The sequence below is a fragment of the Hypanus sabinus genome, chromosome 18, assembly GCF_030144855.1.
Source record: "Hypanus sabinus isolate sHypSab1 chromosome 18, sHypSab1.hap1, whole genome shotgun sequence".
Taxonomy (NCBI): domain Eukaryota; kingdom Metazoa; phylum Chordata; class Chondrichthyes; order Myliobatiformes; family Dasyatidae; genus Hypanus; species Hypanus sabinus.
Window position 1 is genome coordinate 20,769,089 of NC_082723.1, and position 26,917 is coordinate 20,796,005.

A 26,917-nucleotide genomic window follows, 5' to 3' on the forward strand; every position below is an offset into this window, starting at 1 on the left:
ATGTTATTGATACTTAGGAACTTCTCATTGCATTATTTTTGAAAGGATCTTTGGTTTACAGAAGTTTTTTTCCATGCGGCTAAGACTTCTGCACAGTACTGTACCAGATTATCACCGTGCTTATGAGGACACTAGATACCAATTTTCATGAAATTCAAGATGAAGATCAATTTCATGAAATTCAAAATGTTATTAAAATTGTGGGAAAATGACAAGTAAATATTCCAATCAAGACAATATCAGGAAGAGATATTCTTATTTTGTTTGAACTTCTGTAAAATGTTCAATTGAACTTCCATGTTTCATTAAAAAAAATTAAATGGTAGTTTTAGACAATTAAGACATAGAAATGTTAACAATTACAATTAAAAATAAGCTGCATTTCATTACTCTTCAGCTAAACTTCCCTCTGGTCAGCAACATCACTGAAGATTCTATGCAGATCCAAGATAGGTTTTTCCAATTCCATAACCTCACAAACCTTTTCTTTCTTATGTGAGACCAGAACATTTATCCCTACTTACCTTCACGATATTTGGTGATGATCATAGTGGGTTTGGAAATGACACTTCCAGTCTAGGATCGAAGCCACGGACTCCGAGTACAAGCATGTCCCTTCAGAACAGAGCTGAGGGGGAGTTTCTTTAGCTAGAGAGTGGTGATTCTGTGCAATTCATTGTCACGGGCTGTGAAGGCCAAGTGATTGAGTATATATAAAGTGGAGGTTGATAAGTCATATCGCAGGGAGTAGTAGTTAGTAATGATGTTAAGGATTACAAGGAGAAGGAAGAAGAATGGGGTTGGGAGAGAAATACGGTATAAATCAGCCTTGTTGGAGCAGGCTTGATCAGAATCAGTTTCAAAAACACTAATGTAGGTTGTGAAATATGTTGTGATTGCAGCAGCACGATGCAATTTATAATTACAAAAAAATGTGAATTACGATAAGTGGCACAAAAATAGAAATTAAAAAGTCGTGAGGTAGTATTCACAGGTTCAATGTCCATTCAGAAATCAGATGGCAGAGGAAAAGAAGCTGTTCCTGAATCGCTGAGTGTGTGCTTTTGGGCTTCTGTACCTCCTTCCTGATGGCAGCAACGAGAACAAGGCATGACCTGGGTGATGGGGGTCCTGAATGATGGATGCCGTCTTTTTGGGCCATCACTCCTTGAAGATGCCTTGGATACTATGGAGGCCATTGCCCATGATGGAGCTGACTGAGCCTACAATTCTGCAGCTTACTTCAATCCTGTGCAGTAGCCCCCCCCCCCCAAAAAAAAAGATGGTGATGCAGCTCTCCATGGCCAGATGTCCTATTCTGCTCCTGTAACATGGAGCTTAGAAAAATCGAGGGCTATGCGTTACCCCAGGTAATTATTAAAGTAAGTACATGTTCGGCACAGCATTGTGGGATTAAGGGCCTGTATTGTGCTACAGGTTTTCTGTTTCTATATAAAGAGCCATTGTTAAGAAAACTAAACACTTTAACAATTTTACAAGCAAACCAGATGTGGGGTCATTCTTCCGGCATGGCGTCCTCTGTCCATTTCAAGTATGATGGGCTGCCATGGTCAATTGAAAGGCTAAGCTTGAGTAATTTCAAAAGGATGAACAAATCTGAGTGAAAAAAGACAAATTCAGAAGATAGATTTTCGTAATTGTCCAGCAGTAATAACCAGAGTTGAAATTAATACAAATCCTAAGGCTACAGCATGCCATTCTCAATTATCATTCTGCGCAAAGAAAAATACAAAGAATTTGCAGTAATTTTTTAAAATCTTAAAATGAGGATTCTGATTGCTTCCACTCCAGTTGGCAGAGGCAGTGGGGGAAATGGAGAGTGGATTAAGGCTCTGATGCTCTTGGAATGATGCGCCAAGGTGATCTCTGGTTCTCCTACAGACAAACTGATATTGTTTACTCCCTGAAGTGGACCATTTGCAGCTTTGTTAAGCTGCCTAACTCCTGTGATTGAGCCCTCAGAACGTGGGCTATAGTAATTCAAGAACTCTGCTGACAGTGTAATGCTGAAGTACTTATGGAGCTGGTGCGTTTCCATGGTGAATTCATCAGTAAATGGATGTAAGGAAACCTAATCAGGGATTCACAAAACTGTGCAGAATGCATTCATGAAGCTCTAATAAGATTTACAGAGAGCAAGGACAAGATGCTTAAATTCTCTTTTTATTGAAACCTGGTGAATTATAGTAGGAAAACAAAGAGGCAGTTTATGATACGATTAAATGTGATTACACTGATTGAACAGTGAAGATTGATTCAAGCAGGCCATAGTTCTGAAGTGTTAATTAAAACACGTCCTTCACAGAGATACAATAATGCCACTTCTTTTGTCATTAGTGCACTCCAAGGTACTTCAGGGCCACCTGTTTTAGATCAATCTCCCAAAAGGTTTTCGGACTGATGCTCTGTTCTCTAAGGAGAAAGATGTTCCTGATCTTAAGCTATTGTTCAGATGTTTCTCAGTGTTTGTTAATTTTGTACCAATATTTATCTTTGGTATTGTCCTAAATTTAATATGTTATCTTTGCCTTTTTTAATATTGCACATGAAACGGTGATGGCAAGGGTTTGGGTACTTTCCCTTTAATTACCCATTAAAGGGTTAAGCCTCTGGCAACATTCCTTCCTGGATATGTTGCACGGCATGAAGTGAATTGAAATGCAGCCAATCTTCTAGTGCACACTGACCTTCAGGTGAAACTAAAACCTTACAGGATCCAGCGTTAGAAAGAAAACAAGTGAATTTACAAGCCTCCTTTGTTGCTACAGGGCCAAGAAAATGCAGCCATCAATTTGCACACAAAGACCCCTCAAACTAAAAGGTAAATGAGCATTACAATCTGTAAATTGTTATCTGCTGGCAAGCAATATTTCAGGCTCCTATAAGCTGCAGTTTACAGAGCAGCATTTCAACAAAGCCTTTCCCTATCTAAATGTAAACCTTATTGTGCTGGAGAGGACGACAGTAGGGGGCAGTCACTGGTCAAGGAGAGGTGTGAAAGTTGCATCTAATTTTCAAGTTGAGCTTTATGGTCATTAAACTGTACACATGTATACTGTCAAACAAAACAACGTTCCTCCAGGCTAGTATGCACAACACAGTATGTAAAGTAATGTTACCACAATAAATTAACAAATAATTAAATATATTCTAGAAGATTGACATTTAGCATAAGGTGAATTTGCAACACAAGTAAAAAACTGAAAACACAGATCAGCTTCTTCCCTTCTGCTATCCAATTTCTGAATGGACATAGAGTCCATGTACTCTACCTCACTACTTATTTTAAATCTCTGTTTTTGCACTACTTAGCTCAATTTAACTATTTACTATACACATATGTAATATTATACATATTTACTATTGGATCAGCAAATTTGCTGATGATACAAAGATTGGAGGTGTAGTGGACAGTGAGGAAGGTTTTCAAAGCTTGCAGAGGGATCTGGGCTGAAAAATGGCAGATGGAGTTTAATACAGACAAGTGTGAGGTATTACACTTTGGAAGGAAAAACCAAGGTAGAACATACAAGGTAAATGGTAGGACACTGAGGAGTGTAGTAGAACAGAGGGATCTGGGAATACAGATACATAATTCCCTAAAAGTAGCATTACAGGTAGATAGGATAGTAAAGCAAGCTTTTGGTACATTGGCCTTTATAAATCGAAGTATTGAGTATAAGAGTTGGAATGTTATGGTGAGGTTGTATAAGGCATTGGTGAGGCCGAATTTGGAGTATTGTGTGCAGTTTTGGTCACTGAAATACAGGAAGGCTATTAATAAGGTTGAAAGAGTGCAGAGAAGGTTTACAAGGATTTTGCCAGGACTTGAGAAACTGAGTTACCAAGAAAGGTTGAATAGGTTAAGACTTTATTCCCTGTAGCATAGAAGAGTAAGGGGAGACTTGATAGAGGTATATAAAATTATGATGGGTATAGATAGAGTGAATGCAAGCAGGCTTTTTCCACTGAGGCTGGGGGAGAAAAAAACCAGAGGACATGGGTGAAAGGGGAAAAGTTTAAAGGGAACATGGGGGGGGGGCTTCTTCACACACAGTGGTGGGAGTGTGGAATGAGCTGCCAGATGAAGTGGTAAATGCGGGCTCACTTATAACATTTAAGAAAAACTTGGACAGGTACATGGATGAGAGGGGTTCGGAGGGATATGGGCCAGGTTCAGGTCAGTGGGACTAGGCAGAAAAATGGCACAGCACAGCCAAGAAGGGCCAAAAGGCGTGTTTCTGTGCTGTAATGTTCTATGGTTCTATATATATACTTTAATTCAGCTATTTTTCCATATTTATCATGTATTTCATTGTACTGCTGCCATAAAGTTAACAAATTTCATGACATATGCCGGTGATATTAAACCTGACTCTGATTCCAAAGCCGTAAGAACTAGGAGACACCCTCCAGGATGCGGGGTTGAATATTTCTGAGAAGTTCCGGTTCATCTCCTTATTACACCAAGACCTACAGTGAAATGAATCGTTTGAGGTAACACAGCTGAAGACGTGCTGGGGGCAAGTGTTGCCACAGAACAGATTCCCACACTGTTCATCATCATCAACAACAAAGCCAGACTACAGTGAAACAAGCCCCTACCCGCCCTTTCTCATGCTTAGAGGGTTGTGGATCGTCGGAGCTCTGGACGCTCCGTAACTGAGTTAGTGGAACACTGAGACCAGGGGATGTGAGGAAGCGGTGAGCAACCGGAAGAGGCTGAAATCAAGCCTGACACTCCTGAATGAAGGTTCTATAACTGCGGCACCTAAGGCTTTTGCACAGTGCTGTTTTTGTCAGCGTGGAGCAGAGAGTGAGTTTGTAAACGTATGTTGGGAATGACGAGGGTGGAGCACTGCCAGAGGTGGGTGGGACAGGTGGCAGAGGAGGAGTGCCAGAAGCTGGTGCCAACACACCCAGCCCTGAGACACCAGGCAAGGGCATTTGATTCCAACCAATTGGTTTATCGATCTTTGCAGAATGTCTCTTTGGTGCTTCTTGCTCCCTCCTCTCTCTCTTCCCCTTTTCCCAACTTTAATTCCCCCTTCCCACTCAGTCCACAGTAGAGACCCATATCAGGGTCAGGTTTATCATCTCTCACATGTATCACAAAGTTTGTTTTTGCAGCAGCACGGTGCAATCCATAAAATTACTGCAACACTGTGCAAAAGTATATGTACACGCCCACAGAGTGAATGGTGTCAGGGCTGGTAGCAGAGGCAAACAGAACAGGGGTATTTAAACATCCCTATGTGCTGAAAATGAAGGGTTATGGACACTGTAGAGGCAAAAGGGATTAGTTGAGATTGGGGTTCACAATTTTTTTATGCTATAGACCTCTCATTAAGTGAAGAGTCTGGTTGGGATTGCAGGTTGGGAATCCCTGGTTTAGACAAATGTTTGATTACCGGCATAATTAGTACCACACAATATTGAATTGAATTGTCTTCATTACTTACATCCTTCATATACATGAGGAGTAAAAACCTTTGAGTTACGTACCATCTAAATGTGCAATTTATAGTAATTTATAATAAATAGTATGTACAACAGGACAGTCAATGTAACATAGAAATGCAATACAACAGCATGATTTAGTCAGTCTGATGGCCTGGTGGAAGAAGCTGTCCCGGAGCCTGTTGGTCCTGGCTTTTATGCTGCAAAACTGTTTCCTAGATGGTAGCAGCTGGAATAGATTGTGGTTGGGGTGACTTGGGTCCCCAATTATCCTTCGGGCCCTTTTCACACAGCTGTCTTTGTAAATGTCCTGAATCATGGGAAGTTCACATCAACAGATGCACTTGGCCGCCTGCACCACTCTCTGCAGTGCCCTGCGATTGAGGGAAGTACAGTTCCCATACCAGGCAGTGATGCAGCCAGTCAGGATGCTCTCAGTCGTGCCCCTGTAGAAAGTTCTTGGGATTTTGGTGCCCACACCAAACTACTTCAACTGTCTGATGTGAAAGAGGCGCTGTTGTGCTTTTTTAAAAAAAACTACACAACCAGTATGTACAGGCCTTGTTAGATCCTTAGTAATGAGTATGCTGAGGAATTTAAAGCTGTTCACCCTCTCAATCCCAGTGTCAATAGGGGTTAGCCTGTCTCCATTCCTCCTGCAGTCAACAACCTGCTCCTTTGTGTTTGTGACATTGAGGGAGAGGTTGTTTTCTTGACACCACTCTGTCAGGGTGATGACTTCCTCTCTGTAGGCTGCTTCATTATTGTTTGAATTAGGCCAATCAGCGTAGTATCATCAACAAATCTAATTTCAAGGAGGATCTGTTCCTGTGCTCTGCTGTTCTTATCCTATCAACCTCTTGGTTCATGAAAACATTCACTATATATAATAGAATTTAGCTTAAGAAAAGGATCCAGTGCTTTTAATTTTAATTCTAAATTCTTGGAATTTAGCTGTCATTCAAAGGGGAGAATTCTCTGACTGCTCCAATTTAAAATACACTATTATCAACCAGATTCAAACTTTAAAAGAGATGGGTTCCTACTCAGTAATTCTTGTTGTCATTTCTTCATGTAATGTCCAGTGATCCAGATGCTCCAAGTGTGAATATCTGGCAGAACGATTGCACCATCAGGGACGGCCATGGGCAGGTGCTAAACCATTCCATGGAAATGGGGTTCACATGCCAGTGAGGTGGTTATAAGTTTGTTTCTGGAAACATAAGCAGATTTTCATAATCAAGTTATATGCGGATGCCTGAGAGTTCTTAAGTCTTTGGCTTTTGGAAATTGAAAATTTACCGAGTGAGTCGAAAGCCCGAGGATTGTGAGTCCTCCGGAGGCTGGAGGTCTGGAGGGGGCCTGATGCACCATCAATAACTCTCGGAGACGTGAGGCGAGATATAGGCTTTTATTGGCTGGCAGGAAGTGACCACCACACTACATCCTGGAGACTGAGGGAGGAGCAGTGTCTCCAATCGCCTTTATACCGGGGTCCGTGGGAGGAGCCACAGGAGCAGTCAGTGGGGGGGGGGGGGGTGCATGTCCAGACAGGTATATGTAGTTCACCACAGGGCCTCCCCTAGGTTTGGAGGCCTGGGTGGAAAGGAAATTGTTTTGATGTTGCTTCATTATTGTTGCTGTTGAGCATCGCGGGCATGTTTTATTGGTACCGGAATGTGTAGCAACACTTGCTTGGGTTGTGTGATTGATAACGCAAACAACACTTTTCACATTTCACTGTATGTTTCGATGTAGCTGCGATAAATGAACAAATCTAAATCAGAATCCAAAGCAGCTCTCTTAAGCTACTAAATTCAAGACGAGTTGTTCAGTTCGTGAAAGGGTTTTGAAAGCACTTCACAATTGTTTACCCTTTCCCTGAGATCTTGTGTTCTGAAAGAGAATTTTAGAATCTGCAGCTGGTTTGGGAGATGTAAATCCCTTCACCTCAAACATTCATTCCCTCAGCCAGAGGAATCATTGCCACGATATATTCCATCTGGGACCACTACAAGGCTGCTGCCAGGACTTGAGAACCTAAGTTATAGGGAAAGGTTGTATAGTTTACAACTTTATTCTGCGGACCGTAGGAGAATGAGGGCAGATTTGATAGTGGTGTACAGAATTATGAGGGCTGTAGACAGGACAAATACAAACAGGCTTTTCCCACTGAGGTTGGGTGGGATTAGGTCAAGGGTTAAAGATGAAAGGTGAAATGTATGAGGGGAAAACAAGGATGGATGGGGGGGCATGGTTCAGGTGCAGGTTGATGGGATTATTCTAAGGGTTCAGCATGAACTAGATGGGCCAAATGGCCCGCATCTGTGCTGTAGTGCTTTATGACCCTATTAATAAAAGTACCACTTCTAGAATAGCCTGCCCGGGTTATTGCAACAGCATCTCCCTCCAGCACTAAGAAGGAAAAGGCAAGCAGAGACGTGGGGCCACCACATTCTGTATGTTCCCCTCAGACTCCCATGCCGTGGAGGTATGTCACCTGTCCTTCATTGCCTCTGGATCTTACTCTCAGAATTCCCTCCACTGTTTCATGAAAGAAGGTCAGGGACACCTTCTCAAATGCTGGTCTTTCCAGCAACACCCACGAATTGAGAAGTGAATCAAATTAAAAATCACGGGGTAAACTCACCTGATGAACTCCATCGGTTCATGTGGTTCTCAGTTTGTTTTTATCACCTACAGTAGTGAATAAAATCATCCATTAACCTTCATAGACAATTCACCAAGTTCTACCTTGGCTATAAATGGCTGTCATCAGTGCCCATCAAGATGGCGGGTGTGGTGTTACCAGTTTTGCCGGGCCTCTCCCTGTATGGGAATCCTCTGCACAAAGTTCCTACCTTCTGGGGGAGGGGGAATTGAATGCACGTTTGCCACACAGACTCTGGGGGAAGCATTGCTTTCTGCGGATATACAAGGCTTTTGCATCTCAGCAAGTCACAGAGCGATGCAGTCTGGTTACACACTCTTTCAACCAGTCCATGCTGACATTGCGCCCAACCCACTAATCCCAAGTTTCTGTGTTTGACCCATATCTGTCTAAATGCCGCCCTGCCATCTACTTATCCAAGTGCTTAGTAAATCAGAATCGGGTTTAATATCACCTCCATATGTCATGACACTTGTTGTCTTTGTGGCAGCAGTGCAGTGCAATAATAGAAAAAATGTGAACTACAGGAAGTATATATTTATTAAATAGTTAACTTAAATAAGTATTGCAAAAATAGAAATAAAACAGTTGTGAGGTAGTGTTTATGGGTTCAATGTCCATTCAGAAATTGGATGGCAGAGAGGAAGAAGCTGTTCCTGATTCGTTGAGTGTGTGCCTTCAGGCTCCTGTACCTCCTCCCTGATGGTGGCAATGAGAACCGGGCATGACCTGGGCAATTGGGCGGGGGGGGGGGGGTCCTTAATGATGAATGGCACCTTTTTGAGCTATTGCTCCGTGAAGATGTTCTGGATATTACGGAGACTAGCACCTGTGATGGAGCCGACTAAGTTTACAACTCTCTGCAGCTTATTTTGATGCTGTGCAGTAACTCCCCCCCCCCCCCACCCCCTCTCCCCCGTACCAGACAGTGATGCAGTCTGACAGAATGCTCTCCACGGAACGTGTAGAAATTTGAAAAGAAGCCTCAATCACTTCCTCTGGCAGCTCATTCCATATACTCACCATCCTCCTCATGAAAAATATTCCCATCCACCCTAACAGATTTCAAGTCCTTTCGCACTCTGTCTCTACTTTCTATCTCTGCGTACATTAGCTCCTCTCATTGCATGTTGACACACACGTCTTTGTCTTATGTTAGTTGTACATTTTAATTTCTACACTTACTGGTTAGGTTAGTGGTATTGTGTAATGAGCCAGACATTTGGTCTGGAGATATACAAATACCACCATGGAGAATCCAAATTCAAGTAGGAAGTAAACATATGTGTCCATGAAACCACCAGCTTTTCAGTTAAAAACCTGCCTTGTTCACCAATAATCCTCAGGAGGCAGAAATCTGCCATCTGCTCTGTACGGGACTCCAGCCTAACCCGTGTACTTGACCCTCTACATTGCTCTCCAGGAGGCCCAGCCGGCCAAGATATTCAGGGGTGGACATTCCAAGTTGGCTTTTCCAGCAGAATTCACTTCCCAAGAAAATACCTTTATATAAAAACAGGTTGCCTAACTACGTTTTTTATCCTTTATGTTTCTTCTTTGTAAATCCGTTTCTCTCAGTCTCTCATTCTGCTCCTCGAAAGGCCAAAATGATAAAATGTTTGGTTTCTTGCCTATTCCATAAAGGCAAAGAAAGAGGTCAAATGGCCCATTGACTGAGGTCAGTTTTCAGAGTAATCCTATTCCCCCACTAAACTCCCCTGCCGTCTCTTTCCCCTTCCTTCACAGCAACTCTCCATGGATTGGTCTACCAATCTGAGCATTTATGACGTGGGAGAAAGGTGGAGTACCGGGGAATCGCTCAAGATCGAGTCAATGAGGCAGAAAAGGTAGTGGATTCGGCCCAGTCCATCGCAGGTAAATCCCTCCCAACCACTGAGCACGTCTACGTAAAACGTTGTCAAAGGAAGGCAGCATCTATCATCAGAGATCCTCACCAGCCAGGTCATGCTCTCTTCTCGCTGCTGTTATCAGGTAGAAGGTACAGGACTCACATCACCAGGTTCAAGAACAGTTATTACCCCACAACCATCAGGCTCTTGAACAAAGGGGAGAACTATGCTCACTTGCCATCCATTGAGATGTTCCCACAACCAATGATCTCACTTTAAGGACTCTTTATCGTGTTCATGTTCTCGTTATTTATTTATATTTTCATTTGCCCAGTTTGTTGTCTTCTGCACTCTAGTTGATCTTTCATTGACCCTGTTATAGTTACTATGCTATAGATTTGCTGAGTATGCTAACAGGAAAATGAATCTCAGGGTTGTATATGGTGACATATATGTATTTTGATGATAAAATTTACTTTGAACTCTGATCATTGACCTTTTGAATCTCTGCTAGTTGTGTCAGCTGAAGAGCTGGTGGTACTGTCGTGGACCCCGTTCCTGGACTGGTGGGTACGCAAAGTCCCTTCCCTAAGTGGCAAGAACAGACGACCCCTGCCCTCTCAAGCACATGGTGCCTTCGTTCAGGCAATCGTTTCATTCAAAACATCAACAAAACCAAAAACTGCCAGACAAGGAAAGAAACAAAAAGGGCCAATACCTTTCTGTCGCCAGCTAGGCTGTGTCAGCTAATGGAAGGCGTAAGAGATTACCAGTGAAGAAGACTTTGAAACCATGTCACATCTATAGAGTGCCTAGAGTTATAAAGCATTGAAACGTGCCCCTCGGCCTATTTCATCCAAGTCAACCAATTACAGAAACATGCCCCCTCAGCCCATCTTATCCACGCACTGCTGTCTGTAAGGAGTTTGTACGTTTACCCCCTTCAGTAGAATGAGGAATGACCTCATTGACACCTATTGAATGTTGAAAGGCCTCAGTGGAATGGGTGTGGAGAGGATGTTTCCTATGGTGGGGGAGTCTGACCAGAGGACACAGCTCAGAATAGAGGGATGTCCATTTTAGAATGGAGATGAGGAGGAATTTCTTTAGCGGTAGGGCGATGGGCCTGTGGAATTCTTTGCCATAGGCAGCAAAGATCACTGGGTATATTTAAGGCAGAGGGTGACAGATTCTTGATTTTCAGGGCATGAATGGATGCAGGGAGAAGGCAAGAGATTGGAGCTGAGAGGGAAAGTAGATCAACTATGGTAAAATGGCAGAGCAGACTCGATGGGCCAAATGGCCTAATTCTGCTCCTATATGTTATGGTCTTATAGTCTTACGGACTGTGAGGATTTCCTCCCACAATCCAAAGTGGGTTAATGGGTCACATGGGTATAATTGGATAGCCTATGGCCATTGGTCCATTAGTATGCCATATTTGTGAATGAATAAGTTTTTTTTTAAAAATCCCTTTTTATTTTGTTACATCACAACTATCTCAGTGGGAATTATGTCAAGTTTTTTAAGCACTATATTTCCACAGCTACTTTTCAAATGGCAGCTGTTCAAATTTGTAATACTTACACTTCATTCTCCAGCATTTTGTGTGTGTTGCTTGGCTTTCCGGCATCTGCAGATTTTCTCTTGTTTGTGATTTGATTACTACACTGTGAAGTCCCTTCCAGGGATGCCTACCCTGAAGAAGTTTAAATCTTCCCTTCAATGGGAGTTCAGTGAAATGCTCCCCCACTGTGATCCCCGCTGGTCTCCAACTCTATGTCCGCGCGCTTATCCAGATCTGCTACCACAGCCATGTACACCTATCGCCTCCCTCTGGTGCTCCTTCCCCTTTTTCTTTCTTCCACGGCCTTCTGTCTCTTTCACCAATCAACTTTCCAGCATCAACATCATCCCTCCCCCTCCAGGTTTCACGAATCGCCTGGTGTTTCTCTCCCCTCCCCCCCCCCCCACCTTTTAAATCTGCTTCTCAGCATTTTTCCACATCCTGCAGAAGGGTTTCAGCCTGAAATGTCGACTGCTGTTTCCCATAGACGCTGCCTGACCTGCTGAGTTCCTGCAGCATTTTGTGTATGTTGGTTCATCTCTTGCTACTTTGGCCAATTTTCTAAATGCACTCTACCAGTACAAGGTGTGTTGGTGCATCATATCTGCAAAACATACGCTGCATTGGGCTCCCAAGAGCAAGTACACTCAGTGACCACGTTAGTAAGTGCAGGAGTGAACCTGATGAAGGAGCCGCAGGAGTGAAATCCGATGTGGTCTTCTGCTGCTGTAGCCCGTCCACTTCAAGCTTCAACGTGTTGTGTGTTCAGAGATGCTCTTCTGCACACCACTGTTGTAATGCATGGTCATTTGAGTTACTGTCATCTTCCTGTCTGCTTTAACCAGTCCGGCCGTTCTCCTCCGACCTTTCACTTCACCCACAGAACTGCCACTCATTGGGTATTTTTTGTTTCTCGCACCATTCTTTGTAAACTTTAGAGACCGTTGTGTGTGAGAATCCCAGTTTCTGAGAAAATCAAATCACCCTGTCTGGCACCAACAACCATTCCAGAGTCTGCATGCTTTTATGCATTGAGTTGCTGCCACAAGATTGTCCGATTAGATATTTACATTAACAAACAATTGTATAGTTGTATCTAATAAAATAGTCAATTCAGAAGAGCAGCAACTACCAGCAATACCTCAGTAACTTGTTGTTTCTCCATCCCAAGATATAAGGAAGCATGAAGTGTGCTGGCCAAAGACTGCCCCTTTCGCCAGGTAGAATCATGTTGCAACTGGGGTCCATCTGGGCTGATCATCTTCTTGCAAGCTTTGTTGTAGGTGATGCCTTCAATGAACGACAGGACAGCCGGATAAAATCACATTGCATCTAGAGTCCCTCTGTGCAGATCAACTTTCCACATGCTTTGTTGAGGATGTTTACTTAGCTCTTTGGCAGTTTCATTTAAATTTTAAGACACCCCCCCCCCCCATGTTTCAGAAACCAGTTTAGACTTCTCTGGTACTGAATTTGTGTGAACAGACACTAAACCTTACAAGAAAAAAAGTTTTTTTTTGGGAATAACTTACAGCACATGAAGGACATCTTTGGAAAAATGTTTATATAAGCAGCTACCTTCATTTCCATGATGATCCTGGAAAGGACTGAATAAAGAAAAGAGTATCTGCATTAATAAATCAATTTATTTTATTGCAATACAGTGTACATTCCAGTCCTTTGAGTCGCAACCCCCAGCAGCCCCCAATTTAACCCTTGCCTAATCATGAGACAATGGCCAAGGAACTTACCAACCGGTACGTCTTTGGACTGTGGGAGGAAACCAGGACACCCGGAGAAAACCCACACGTTCTGCAGGGAGGAAGTACAGGCACCTTACAGGTGATCCGAACTCCGACACTCTGAGCTGTAATAGTGCCGTGCTATCCACTACGCTACCCTGGCGCCATATCCGTTCAATGGTTTAATCATTAATTTATGCATAGTTCGTGTTATTTTTGTAGCTTCTTATTCTCATCTTTAAATATCATTGACTTCATATTTTCAATAACTAGAGTGAGCAATGTTATACGTCCGAGCATATTCTGAAGTTAGGGTATATTACAAATATCAAGTTCAACAGCAGCCACCCTTCAGATTCGAGAATGGATTGCAGATGGAATTTAGAATTCAGCCCTGAACAATAGTTTTCCAGTAGTTGATATCAAATCAGACAATGCTGATTAACATTCAATTTGGGTGCCTGGAGTGTGGGTGTGAAAAAGGAAATGTGTGAAACTATATGTAATTCAAAGGAAGCATTGTAGATGCATCATAACCTGTTGTTCCCTTTGATCTTTAGCATATAAAAGTATCACCTAGTATTGGGTCGAGATGCCTCTTCCTCCAAGAGTATCTCATATTGTTGAATAAAACACTCTGTATCCACTAACTTCAGTGTGTCTCTGGTAATTTTGTTCACATTACACCATTTTCAATATCTAGACAGAATAACATAAAAAGAAGCCAAACATACAGAATATTTATATAAAAGCAGACACTGAAGATGCTAGGCATCTGGACATCTGTAATAAACACGGAGTGTGTTGTAAGAGAACACAGGACATACTGCAGATGCTGGAAATCCAGAGTAACACACACAAAATGTGGAGGAACTCAGCAGGTTGGGCAGCCTCTATGGAGAGAATCAGCCTTTACTCCTCTCCATAGATGCTACCTGACCTGCAGTGTTTCTCCAGTATTTTGTGTGTGTTGCTCTAAATGCTGTAAGTACTATTTGTAGAGGTAAATAAACCAAACAGGTAGTTAGTGCCCTGCACAACGCCAGCGATCTTTGCTTTCTCTCCACAGATGCTGCCTGACCTGCAGTTTATTTTGAACAGTTTTCTTCAGGAAAGACTTTCGTTGAGTGATCTACACAAAATAAAAACCAAATATGTTATCGGCATTTTCCTTTCTGCGGATACTAACTGGTCAGCTGAATGTTCCTGTGTTTTCTAGTTTTTTTTTCTAGAATTCCATTATTTTATCTTCATTTACAACAGGATGCTACAATTGGGTTCATTGTGCAATAAAACGAGCTGCAATTTCCCTTTCAAGAAGAGTTTGGATCTTGAAAAGCTGGGCTTGGGATTCATTGCTTGAGAGGCAGTCAATTATTTTGCTCACTGCGCAGAAGAAAGAAACCCCAGAGTGAACAATTTCAAACAGTGAACTCAAAGAAAACTGACATGCAGATGTCTGTAGTAAAGAAACTCGGAAGTAATTAAATCAGAAGACGCAAGCAGTAAGGCTGATCAATACCTTCATACCCCCACTGCCACTACTTTATCTTTTCCCGTCAGAGTCACCTTATGTACAGACACTCCTGCGTCTAGTGTTGCTTAATGGACATACGATCAATCTATATACAAGTGTCTTAGGTACCCTAGACTTTTTTTAATATATTGTTTCAGATAGCATAGCCTCCACAGAGCCTTGATCTCAATATCATTAAGACTGTCCGGGATTACCTGGAGTGACAGAAGCAAGCGAGATAGCTGAAGTCTGCAGAACAATTATGGCAAGTTCTCCAAGATGCTTGGAGCAACCTATCAGCCAATTTTCTTATAAAACTGTGTGGCAGTGCACCTAAAAGAATTGATGTAGTTTTAAAGAGTGGTCACACTAAAAGCTGATCTAATTTGTTTTACTGTATACTGCTCTTCATAGTAATTTTTTTGATATTTAGAAACTTCATTTCATTAATTTTGAAAGCATCTTCACATTATAGAATCTTTTTACATGTGCCTAAGACCGTGTGTAATCTACGTATGTATTTCTATTTAATGTGTTTTTTAAATTATTGTGTTCTTTATCTTTTCATTTTTTTTATGTGCTGCATCGGATTTGGGAGTAACAATTATTTTGTTCCCCTTTACACTTGTGTCCTGAAAATGACATTAAACAATCTTGAATCTTGAATCATAGATACAGCTCTTGCTGGTACTTTACTCAAAGGAAAACAGTGACAAACATGACAACAACGAGATGAAAACACAATTACATTGGGAAGAGAGGCAAACAAAAGATACTTGGTAATAAAATGTCTCCATGTGCTGTGTACAGTTTTGAAGGAAGTAATTGAATTTAGTTCCTGCATTTTACATCTTCTTTGAGTAAATTGTGCACATTAAAAATTAATGACGTTTAAACCGATTTTGAAGATAAAATGATTTCACACCGAAATGCATTGATTCATATACAAGGCAATGCTAGTGAAACTCAGTTACGTGAGAGTGCAATTGATTTGCAAAGACTGGAGTTTGACCCAAATGTCGCATTGTTTTTGCTTTCTGCGAAGTGAGGAAGGAGGGAAAATAACAAGAGAACAAATTGAGAAAGCGCAAAAATATTAAATCTCCAGCAATCAAAAGCTGATGAAATAATGCTCTACGCTAGTACATTAATTTTCTGAGCTGCAAAGAGCTTTTAGACATTAGCTTTAAGCATCGAAATAAACATGCATTAATAGTCAAGTACAGAAACAGTCAGTCCATTTCAGTAAAATTCAGACAGTAAGATGCTTTTCATGGAAGCCTGGAACATCTTGGACAGAAGGTTCTGGATCCTTGCCTTTAACTCCACATGCGTGTTTGTGAATTTTGTGTTAAATTACAGTGAGTGCTGTTAAACCTCGTTGTTACTTTGATGGTCAACAGTGACGGGAAATATATCCGTAAGTCTAATGAAAGTAATGTGTGTGTAATTTCAGCAGCTCATTCCAAACCAACAACCAGCTGGACTTCTGACTGATCAGTTTGAATCTGTGGAATCGTAAATAAGTACTATATTTAATTATTTATAGGCATCTGTTAGTTTTGACCAAAGTTTCCAGGGCACAGGCCTGGGCAGGGTTGTATGGGAGACTGGCAGTTGCCCATGCCACCGATGTTGTCCAAGTGAAGGGCATTGACCCATACAGCTTGGCACCGGTGCCGTCACAGAGCAATGTGTGGTTAAGTGCCTTGCTTAAGGACACAACACGTTGCCTTAGCTGAGGCTCGAACTAGCAACCTTCAGATCACTAGAATGCCTTAACCATTTGGCCACGCGCCAACACAATATATTTATATTTAGTTAGGGAATGTTAATTTTCCGTAAAGAGTTTTTAAGGGCCCTCATCGTTTGGAAAGTGCCCTCTTCTCATTTCTATCATCGGGGAAGGCATACAGGATCCTGAAGACTCGCACTAAACGTCTCAGGAAGAGTTCTCACAAAAAAAGTGAGCGCATGGGACGAGCTGCCAGAGGAAGTGGTTACAATAGTGTCATCTATGATGATAAAAGGCCAGCAATATTGTAAAGGATCCCACCCACCCTGTTCATGGACTGCCATCAAAGGAGAGGCTACACAGTGTCCACACCAGGTCCTCTGGACTCAAAAACAGTTACTTCCCCCAATCTGTCAGGCGGATTAACACCTCCACCCATGAACTCACCCCACCACCACTCCTTTGGCATTTCCCGTCAGAGTCACTTCTGTGCCTGGTGTCATTTTATGTACGTATATAATCCAATGTTATGTATTTACATTCATTGTGTTTTTTCACTGTGTTCTTTATTCTTATAGTGTTTACGCTGTATCAGACCTGGAGTAACAATCATTTTGTTCTCCTTTCCATTTGTGTACTGACAAGTGACAATAGATAATCTTGATAGGCAGACGCTGAGGGAGAGATGGACAAAATGCAGGACATTAGGACTAGCTGGGTGGTCACCATGGTTTCTATGGACTGTTTGGGTCAAAGGGTCTCCATCCAGGTGGTCTTGCTGCATGACTTTATCGCAAGCTTGAATTTGTGAGGGCTTCACAGAGCAACCTAGCTCCCCCAATCCATTTTGCAGGGCCTCATCCCTCTTCAGCCGGAGAGTAGTCAACCTCTGGAAGTCACTGGGCGTATTTTAAATGGAAGTTGATAGGCTCCTGATTAATCAGGCTGTTCACCATCACAGGGAGAAGGTAGGAGAATGGGGCTGAGAGGGACAAAATTCAGCCGCGCTGCCGCTATCAGTCAGGAGCTTGTCCGCTCTCCCAGTAACCTCGTGGGTTTCCTCCGGGTGCTCCGGTTTCCTCCCACAGTCCAAAGATGTGCCGGTTGGTAGTAATTGAAAATTGCCCTGTGATTAGGCTGGGATTAAATTGGGGGATCACCAGGCGCTGTGGCTCAAGGGGCAAGAGAGCCTATTCTGAGCTTTTCGCAATAAATAACTAAACGGTGGCACAGATTCAATGTGCCAAATGGCCTAATTCTGCTCTATGCCTTATGGTCTACAACAGATTTCTGAGCTGTCCATGAACATTGCCTCTCTATTCTCCTCTTTTGCACTGTTTTAAAAAATTTATTATTGTAACTTATAGTAATTTTTTATGTCTTACACCGGCTGCTGCACAAAACAACACATTTGACAATACATGTCTGTGATAATAAATGTGATTCTGATTCAGCTGCTAGTAACCATCAGTTATTACAAGCAGAGGAATTAACCATGTTTAAAGATTAATCTGTATACTCTTTGTGTGGTCCATGGTAATTGTTGCCGATATGTGATATAATCACTTCTTCACTCTCAGTATCATTTGTCAGATGTGATATATTTCAAATGCACGATTTTGTCATGTACATAACACAACAGGACAAGCAGAGAACGATCTCCCCTCTCTAATTCACCAACACAGTCACAGTCACCCCTCTCTAATTCACAAACACAGTCACCCCTCTCTAATTCACTAACACAGTCACCCCTCTCTAATTCACCAACACAGTCACCCCTCTCTAATTCACTAACACAGTCACCCCTCTCTAATTCACCAACACAGTCACCCCTCTCTAATTCACCAAGACAGTCACAGTCACCCCTCTCTAATTCACAAACACAGTCACCCCTCTCTAATTCACCAAGACAGTCACAGTCACCCCTCTCTAATTCACCAACACAGTCACCCCTCTCTAATTCACCAACACAGTCACCCCTCTCTAATTCACCAACACAGTCACAGTCACCCCTCTTCAATTCACCAACATAGTCACCCCTCTCTAATTCACCAACACAGTCACCCCTCTCTAATTCACCAACACAGTCACAGTCACCCCTCTCTAATTCACCAACATAGTCACCCCTCTCTAATTCACCAACACAGTCACTCCTCTCTAATTCACCAACACAGTCACCCCTCTCTAATTCACTAACACAGTCACCCCTCTCTAATTCACAAACACAGTCACAGTCACCCCTCTCTAATTCACCAACACATTGACCCCGCTCTAATTCACCAACACAGTCACCCCTCTCTAGTTCACCAACACAGTCACTCCTCTCTAATTCACCAACACAGTCACAGTCACCCCTCTTCAATTCACCAACATAGTCACCCCTCTCTAATTCACCAACACAGTCACCCCTCTCTAATTCACCAACACAGTCACAGTCACCCCTCTCTAATTCACCAACATAGTCACCCCTCTCTAATTCACCAACACAGTCACTCCTCTCTAATTCACCAACACAGTCACCCCTCTCTAATTCACTAACACAGTCACCCCTCTCTAATTCACCAACACAGTCACCCCTCTCTAATTCACAAACACAGTCACAGTCACCCCTCTCTAATTCACCAACACATTGACCCCGCTCTAATTCACCAACACAGTCACCCCTCTCTAGTTCACCAACACAGTCACTCCTCTCTAATTCACCAACACAGTCACCCCTCTCTAATTCACCAACACAGTCACCCCCCTCTAGTTCACTAACACAGTCACCCCTCTCTAATTCACCAACACAGTCACCCCTCTCTAATTCACTAACACAGTCACCCCTCTCTAATTCACCAACACAGTCACCCCTCTCTAATTCACAAACACAGTCACCCCTCTCTAATTCACCAACACATTGACCCCTCTCTAATTCACCAACACAGTCACCCCTCTCTAATTCACCAACACAGTCACCCCTCTCTAATTCACAAACACAGTCACAGTCACCCCTCTCTAATTCACCAACACATTGACCCCGCTCTAATTCACCAACACAGTCACCCCTCTCTAGTTCACCAACACAGTCACTCCTCTCTAATTCACCAACACAGTCACTCCTCTCTAATTCACCAACACAGTCACCCCTCTCTAATTCACCAACACAGTCACTCCTCTCTAATTCACCAACACAGTCACCCCTCTCTAATTCACTAACACAGTCACCCCTCTCTAATTCACCAACACAGTCACCCCTCTCTAATTCACAAACACAGTCACAGTCACCCCTCTCTAATTCACCAACACAGTCACTCCTCTCTAATTCACCAACACAGTCACCCCTCTCTAATTCACTAACACAGTCACCCCTCTCTAATTCACAAACACAGTCACAGTCACCCCTCTCTAATTCACCAACACATTGACCCCGCTCTAATTCACCAACACAGTCACCCCTCTCTAATTCACCAACACAGTCACAGTCACCCCTCTTCAATTCACCAACATAGTCACCCCTCTCTAATTCACCAACACAGTCACCCCTCTCTAATTCACAAACACAGTCACTCCTCTCTAATTCACCAACACAGTCACTCCTCTCTAATTCACCAACACAGTCACTCCTCTCTAATTCACCAACACATTGACCCCTCTCTAATTCACCAACACAGTCACCCCTCTCTAATTCACCAACACATTGACCCCTCTCTAATTCACCAACACAGTCACAGTCACCCCTCTCTAATTCACCAACATAGTCACCCCTCTCTAATTCACCAACACAGTCACTCCTCTCTAATTCACCAACACAGTCACTCCTCTCTAATCCACCAACACAGTCACCCCTCTATAATTCACCAACACATTGACCCCTCTCTAGTTCACCAACACAGTCACCCCTCTCTAATTCACCAACACATTGACCCCTCTCTAATTCACCAACACAGTCACCCCTCTCTAATTCACCAACACAGTCACCCCTCTCTAATTCACCAACACATTGACCATTCTCTAGTTCACCAACACAGTCACTCCTCTCTAATTCACCAACACAGTCACTCCTCTCTAATCCACCAACACAGTCACCCCTCTCTAATTCACCAACACATTGACCCCTCTCTAGTTCACCAACACAGTCACCCCTCTCTAATTCACCAACACATTGACCCCTCTCTAGTTCACCAACACAGTCACCCCTCTCTAGTTCACCAACACAGTCACCCTTCTCTAATTCACTAACACAGTCACACCTCTCTAATTCACAAACACAGTCACCCCTCTCTAATTTGCCAGCACAGTCACCCCTCTCTAATTCACAAACACAGTCACCCCTCTCTAATTCACCAACACATTGACCCCTCTCTAATTCACCAACACAGTCACCCCTCTCTAATTCACCAACACAGTCACTCCTCTCTAATCCACCAACACAGTCACCCCTCTCTAATTCACCAACACAGTCACCCCTCTCTAATTCACCAACACAGTCACAGTCGCCCCTCTCTAATTCACCAACATAGTCACCCCTCTCTAATTCACCAACTCAGTCACTCCTCTCTAATTCACCAACACAGTCACAGTCACCCCTCTTCAATTCACCAACATAGTCACCCCTCTCTAATTCACCAACACATTGACCCCTCTCTAGTTCACCAACACAGTCACCCCTCTCTAGTTCACCAACACAGTCACCCTTCTCTAATTCACTAACACAGTCACACCTCTCTAATTCACAAACACAGTCACCCCTCTCTAATTTGCCAGCACAGTCACCCCTCTCTAATTCACAAACACAGTCACCCCTCTCTAATTCACCAACACATTGACCCCTCTCTAATTCACCAACACAGTCACCCCTCTCTAATTCACCAACACAGTCACTCCTCTCTAATCCACCAACACAGTCACCCCTCTCTAATTCACCAACACAGTCACCCCTCTCTAATTCACCAACACAGTCACAGTCGCCCCTCTCTAATTCACCAACATAGTCACCCCTCTCTAATTCACCAACTCAGTCACTCCTCTCTAATTCACCAACACAGTCACAGTCACCCCTCTTCAATTCACCAACATAGTCACCCCTCTCTAATTCACCAACACAGTCACCCCTCTCTAATTCACCAACACAGTCACTCCTCTCTAATTCACCAACACAGTCACCGCTCTCTAATTCACCAACACATTGACCCCTCTCTAATTCACCAACAGTCACCCCTCTCTAATTCACCAACACATTGACCCCTCTCTAATTCACCAACACAGTCACAGTCACCCCTCTCTAATTCACCAACATAGTCACCCCTCTCTAATTCACCAACACAGTCACTCCTCTCTAATCCACCAACACAGTCACAGTCACCCCTCTCTAATTCACCAACATAGTCACCCCTCTCTAATTCACCAACACAGTCACCCCTCTCTAATTCACAAACACAGTCACAGTCACCCCTCTCTAATTCACCAACACATTGACCCCGCTCTAATTCACCAACACAGTCACCCCTCTCTAGTTCACCAACACAGTCACTCCTCTCTAATTCACCAACACAGTCACTCCTCTCTAATTCACCAACACAGTCACCCCTCTCTAATTCACCAACACAGTCACTCCTCTCTAATTCACCAACACAGTCACCCCTCTCTAATTCACTAACACAGTCACCCCTCTCTAATTCACCAACACAGTCACCCCTCTCTAATTCACAAACACAGTCACAGTCACCCCTCTCTAATTCACCAACACAGTCACTCCTCTCTAATTCACCAACACAGTCACCCCTCTCTAATTCACTAACACAGTCACCCCTCTCTAATTCACAAACACAGTCACAGTCACCCCTCTCTAATTCACCAACACATTGACCCCGCTCTAATTCACCAACACAGTCACCCCTCTCTAATTCACCAACACAGTCACAGTCACCCCTCTTCAATTCACCAACATAGTCACCCCTCTCTAATTCACCAACACAGTCACCCCTCTCTAATTCACAAACACAGTCACTCCTCTCTAATTCACCAACACAGTCACTCCTCTCTAATTCACCAACACAGTCACTCCTCTCTAATTCACCAACACATTGACCCCTCTCTAATTCACCAACACAGTCACCCCTCTCTAATTCACCAACACATTGACCCCTCTCTAATTCACCAACACAGTCACAGTCACCCCTCTCTAATTCACCAACATAGTCACCCCTCTCTAATTCACCAACACAGTCACTCCTCTCGAATTCACCAACACAGTCACTCCTCTCTAATCCACCAACACAGTCACCCCTCTATAATTCACCAACACATTGACCCCTCTCTAGTTCACCAACACAGTCACCCCTCTCTAATTCACCAACACATTGACCCCTCTCTAATTCACCAACACAGTCACCCCTCTCTAATTCACCAACACAGTCACCCCTCTCTAATTCACCAACACATTGACCATTCTCTAGTTCACCAACACAGTCACTCCTCTCTAATTCACCAACACAGTCACTCCTCTCTAATCCACCAACACAGTCACCCCTCTCTAATTCACCAACACATTGACCCCTCTCTAGTTCACCAACACAGTCACCCCTCTCTAATTCACCAACACATTGACCCCTCTCTAGTTCACCAACACAGTCACCCCTCTCTAGTTCACCAACACAGTCACCCTTCTCTAATTCACTAACACAGTCACACCTCTCTAATTCACAAACACAGTCACCCCTCTCTAATTTGCCAGCACAGTCACCCCTCTCTAATTCACAAACACAGTCACCCCTCTCTAATTCACCAACACATTGACCCCTCTCTAATTCACCAACACAGTCACCCCTCTCTAATTCACCAACACAGTCACTCCTCTCTAATCCACCAACACAGTCACCCCTCTCTAATTCACCAACACAGTCACCCCTCTCTAATTCACCAACACAGTCACAGTCGCCCCTCTCTAATTCACCAACATAGTCACCCCTCTCTAATTCACCAACTCAGTCACTCCTCTCTAATTCACCAACACAGTCACAGTCACCCCTCTTCAATTCACCAACATAGTCACCCCTCTCTAATTCACCAACACATTGACCCCTCTCTAGTTCACCAACACAGTCACCCCTCTCTAGTTCACCAACACAGTCACCCTTCTCTAATTCACTAACACAGTCACACCTCTCTAATTCACAAACACAGTCACCCCTCTCTAATTTGCCAGCACAGTCACCCCTCTCTAATTCACAAACACAGTCACCCCTCTCTAATTCACCAACACATTGACCCCTCTCTAATTCACCAACACAGTCACCCCTCTCTAATTCACCAACACAGTCACTCCTCTCTAATCCACCAACACAGTCACCCCTCTCTAATTCACCAACACAGTCACCCCTCTCTAATTCACCAACACAGTCACAGTCGCCCCTCTCTAATTCACCAACATAGTCACCCCTCTCTAATTCACCAACTCAGTCACTCCTCTCTAATTCACCAACACAGTCACAGTCACCCCTCTTCAATTCACCAACATAGTCACCCCTCTCTAATTCACCAACACAGTCACCCCTCTCTAATTCACCAACACAGTCACTCCTCTCTAATTCACCAACACAGTCACCGCTCTCTAATTCACCAACACATTGACCCCTCTCTAATTCACCAACAGTCACCCCTCTCTAATTCACCAACACATTGACCCCTCTCTAATTCACCAACACAGTCACAGTCACCCCTCTCTAATTCACCAACATAGTCACCCCTCTCTAATTCACCAACACAGTCACTCCTCTCTAATCCACCAACACAGTCACAGTCACCCCTCTCTAATTCACCAACATAGTCACCCCTCTCTAATTCACCAACACAGTCACCCCTCTCTAATTCACCAACACATTGACCCCTCTCTAATTCACCAACACAGTCACCCCTCTCTAATTCACAAACACAGTCACCCCTCTCTAATTCACCAACACATTGACCCCTCTCTAATTCACCAACACATTGACCCCTCTCTAATTCACCAACACAGTCACAGTCACCCCTCTCTAATTCACCAACACAGTCACTCCTCTCTAATTCACTAACACAGTCACTCCTCTCTAATTCACCAACACAGTCACTCCTCTCTAATTCACCAACACAGTCACCCCTCTCTAATTCACCAACACAGTCACAGTCACCCCTCTTCAATTCACCAAAATAGTCACCCCTCTCTAATTCACCAACACAGTCACTCCTCTCTAATTCACCAACACAGTCACCCCTCTCTAATTCACCAACACAGTCACTCCTCTCTAATTCACCAACACAGTCACCCCTCTCTAATTCACAAACACAGTCACCCCTCTCTAATTCACCAACACATTGACCCCTCTCTAATTCACCAACATAGTCACCCCTCTCTAATTCACCAACACAGTCACCCCTCTCTAATTCACCAACACAGTCACAGTCACCCCTCTTCAATTCACCAACATAGTCACCCCTCTCTAATTCACCAACACAGTCACCCCTCTCTAATTCACCAACACAGTCACTCCTCTCTAATTCACCAACACAGTCACTCCTCTCTAATCCACCAACACAGTCACCCCTCTCTAATTCACCAACACATTGACCCCTCTCTAATTCACCAACACAGTCACCCCTCTCTAATTCACCAACACAGTCACAGTCATCCCTCTTCAATTCACCAACATAGTCACCCCTCTCTAATTCACCAACACAGTCACCCCTCTCTAATTCACCAACACAGTCACAGTCGCCCCTCTCTAATTCACCAACATAGTCACCCCTCTCTAATTCACAAACACAGTCACCCCTCTCTAATTCACCAACACATTGACCCCTCTCTAATTCACCAACACAGTCACCCCTCTCTAATTCACCAACACAGTCACAGTCACCCCTCTTCAATTCACCAACATAGTCACCCCTCTCTAATTCACCAACACAGTCACCCCTCTCTAATTCACCAACACAGTCACAGTCACCCCTCTTCAATTCACCAACATAGTCACCCCTCTCTAATTCACCGACACAGTCACCCCTCTCTAATTCACCAACACAGTCACAGTCACCCCTCTTCAATTCACCAACATAGTCACCCCTCTCTAATTCAGCAACACAGTCACTCTTCTCTAATTCACCAACACAGTCACCCCTCTCTAATTCACCAACAGATAGTGTCCACAGCATTGAAATACTGAGCTCCTTTCTGGCAGCAACCGCTTTAAATTCCACAGTCAAGCTTGGCACCCACTAAGCCCGAGGCAAGTTAAACTTGAATACTCTCACACTCAGTGATGTCCCTTCCTGCACTCATGTGTGAGGTCCCACACCACCAGGTTCAGGAATGGTTATTAACCTACAACCGTCAGGTGTGGATAATTTCACTCACCTAAACTCTGAACTGATTGTGTAGCTCTAGCGTTCTCAGTATTATTTTTTTTATTTGCACAATTTGTCTTCTTTAGTACATTGGGTGTTTGTCATTGCTTGTGTGGTCTTCCACTGGTTCTATTGTATTTCTTTGATCTACTGTGAATGCATGCAAGAAAAAAGAATCTCTGGGTAGTACAGTATATGAGGACATGTGGAGTTCGTACTTTGATAATAAATTTACTTTGAAATTTGAACATGCAGTTCCATTCAAGAAAATCGGTTGGCTTAATATCATTTGCACTGTACCTAATATTTGTTCACCAAACATGGTTGGTTGTTTTGTCAGTTTATTTATTTTTTGAGGTACAGTGTGGAATGGGCCCTTCCAGCCCACTGAGCCACACCACCCTGCATTCCACCGATTTAATCTGAGCCTAATCACAGGAGGATTTACTATGACCCATTACCCCACCGACCAGTTCCCCTTTCCGCCCCCCACTGATTTAATCTGAGCCTAATCACAGGATGATTTACAATGACCCATTACCCCACCGACCAGTTCCCCTTTCCGCCCCCCACTGATTTAATCTGAGCCTAATCACAGGATGATTTACAACAACCAATTAACCAACCAGCTGGTACTGTGGGAGGAATGTAGAGCACTCGGAGGAACCGTGCGCAGTCACTGAGAGTCCATGCAAACTCCGTACAGGCAGCGACGGGAATTGAACCTGGGTCGCCCGTACTGTAAAGCGTTCTGTGAACCACTGAACTACCAGTGAGTCCTGCTGAAGCGTTTCAGCCCTAAGTGTCAACTGTACTTTTTTCCATAGTTTCTGCCTGGCCTGCTGAGTTCCTCAGGCATTTTGCGTGAGTTGCTCTTGATGCACCATCAATAACTCACACTGAGACGTAAGGCGAGATATCGGCTTTTATTGACTGGAAGAAGGAACCAGGAGTGAGTGTCCATCATACTATGTCCTGGAGACTGAGGCCGAGCGTCA

The 26,917-nt window shown here is 43.5% G+C and overlaps 1 long non-coding RNA gene across 2 annotated transcripts; it reads right to left on the reverse strand.

Annotated features, from left to right (window-relative positions):
• Window positions 1-449: 449 nt before the first annotated feature.
• On the reverse strand, window positions 450-13,158 carry LOC132407401 (uncharacterized). Of its 2 annotated transcripts, none has more exons than XR_009516468.1 (3): window positions 13,102-13,158; window positions 8,132-8,178; window positions 450-1,617 (listed from the first exon to the last, which is right to left on the reverse strand). It is a non-coding gene; the product is annotated as an uncharacterized LOC132407401 (long non-coding RNA). The 2 variants fall into 2 exon arrangements; XR_009516467.1 differs by lacking the exon at window positions 450-1,617 and adding an exon at window positions 2,834-7,239 and having other exon boundaries at window positions 13,102-13,117.
• Between the last annotated feature and the right edge of the window lie 13,759 nt (window positions 13,159-26,917).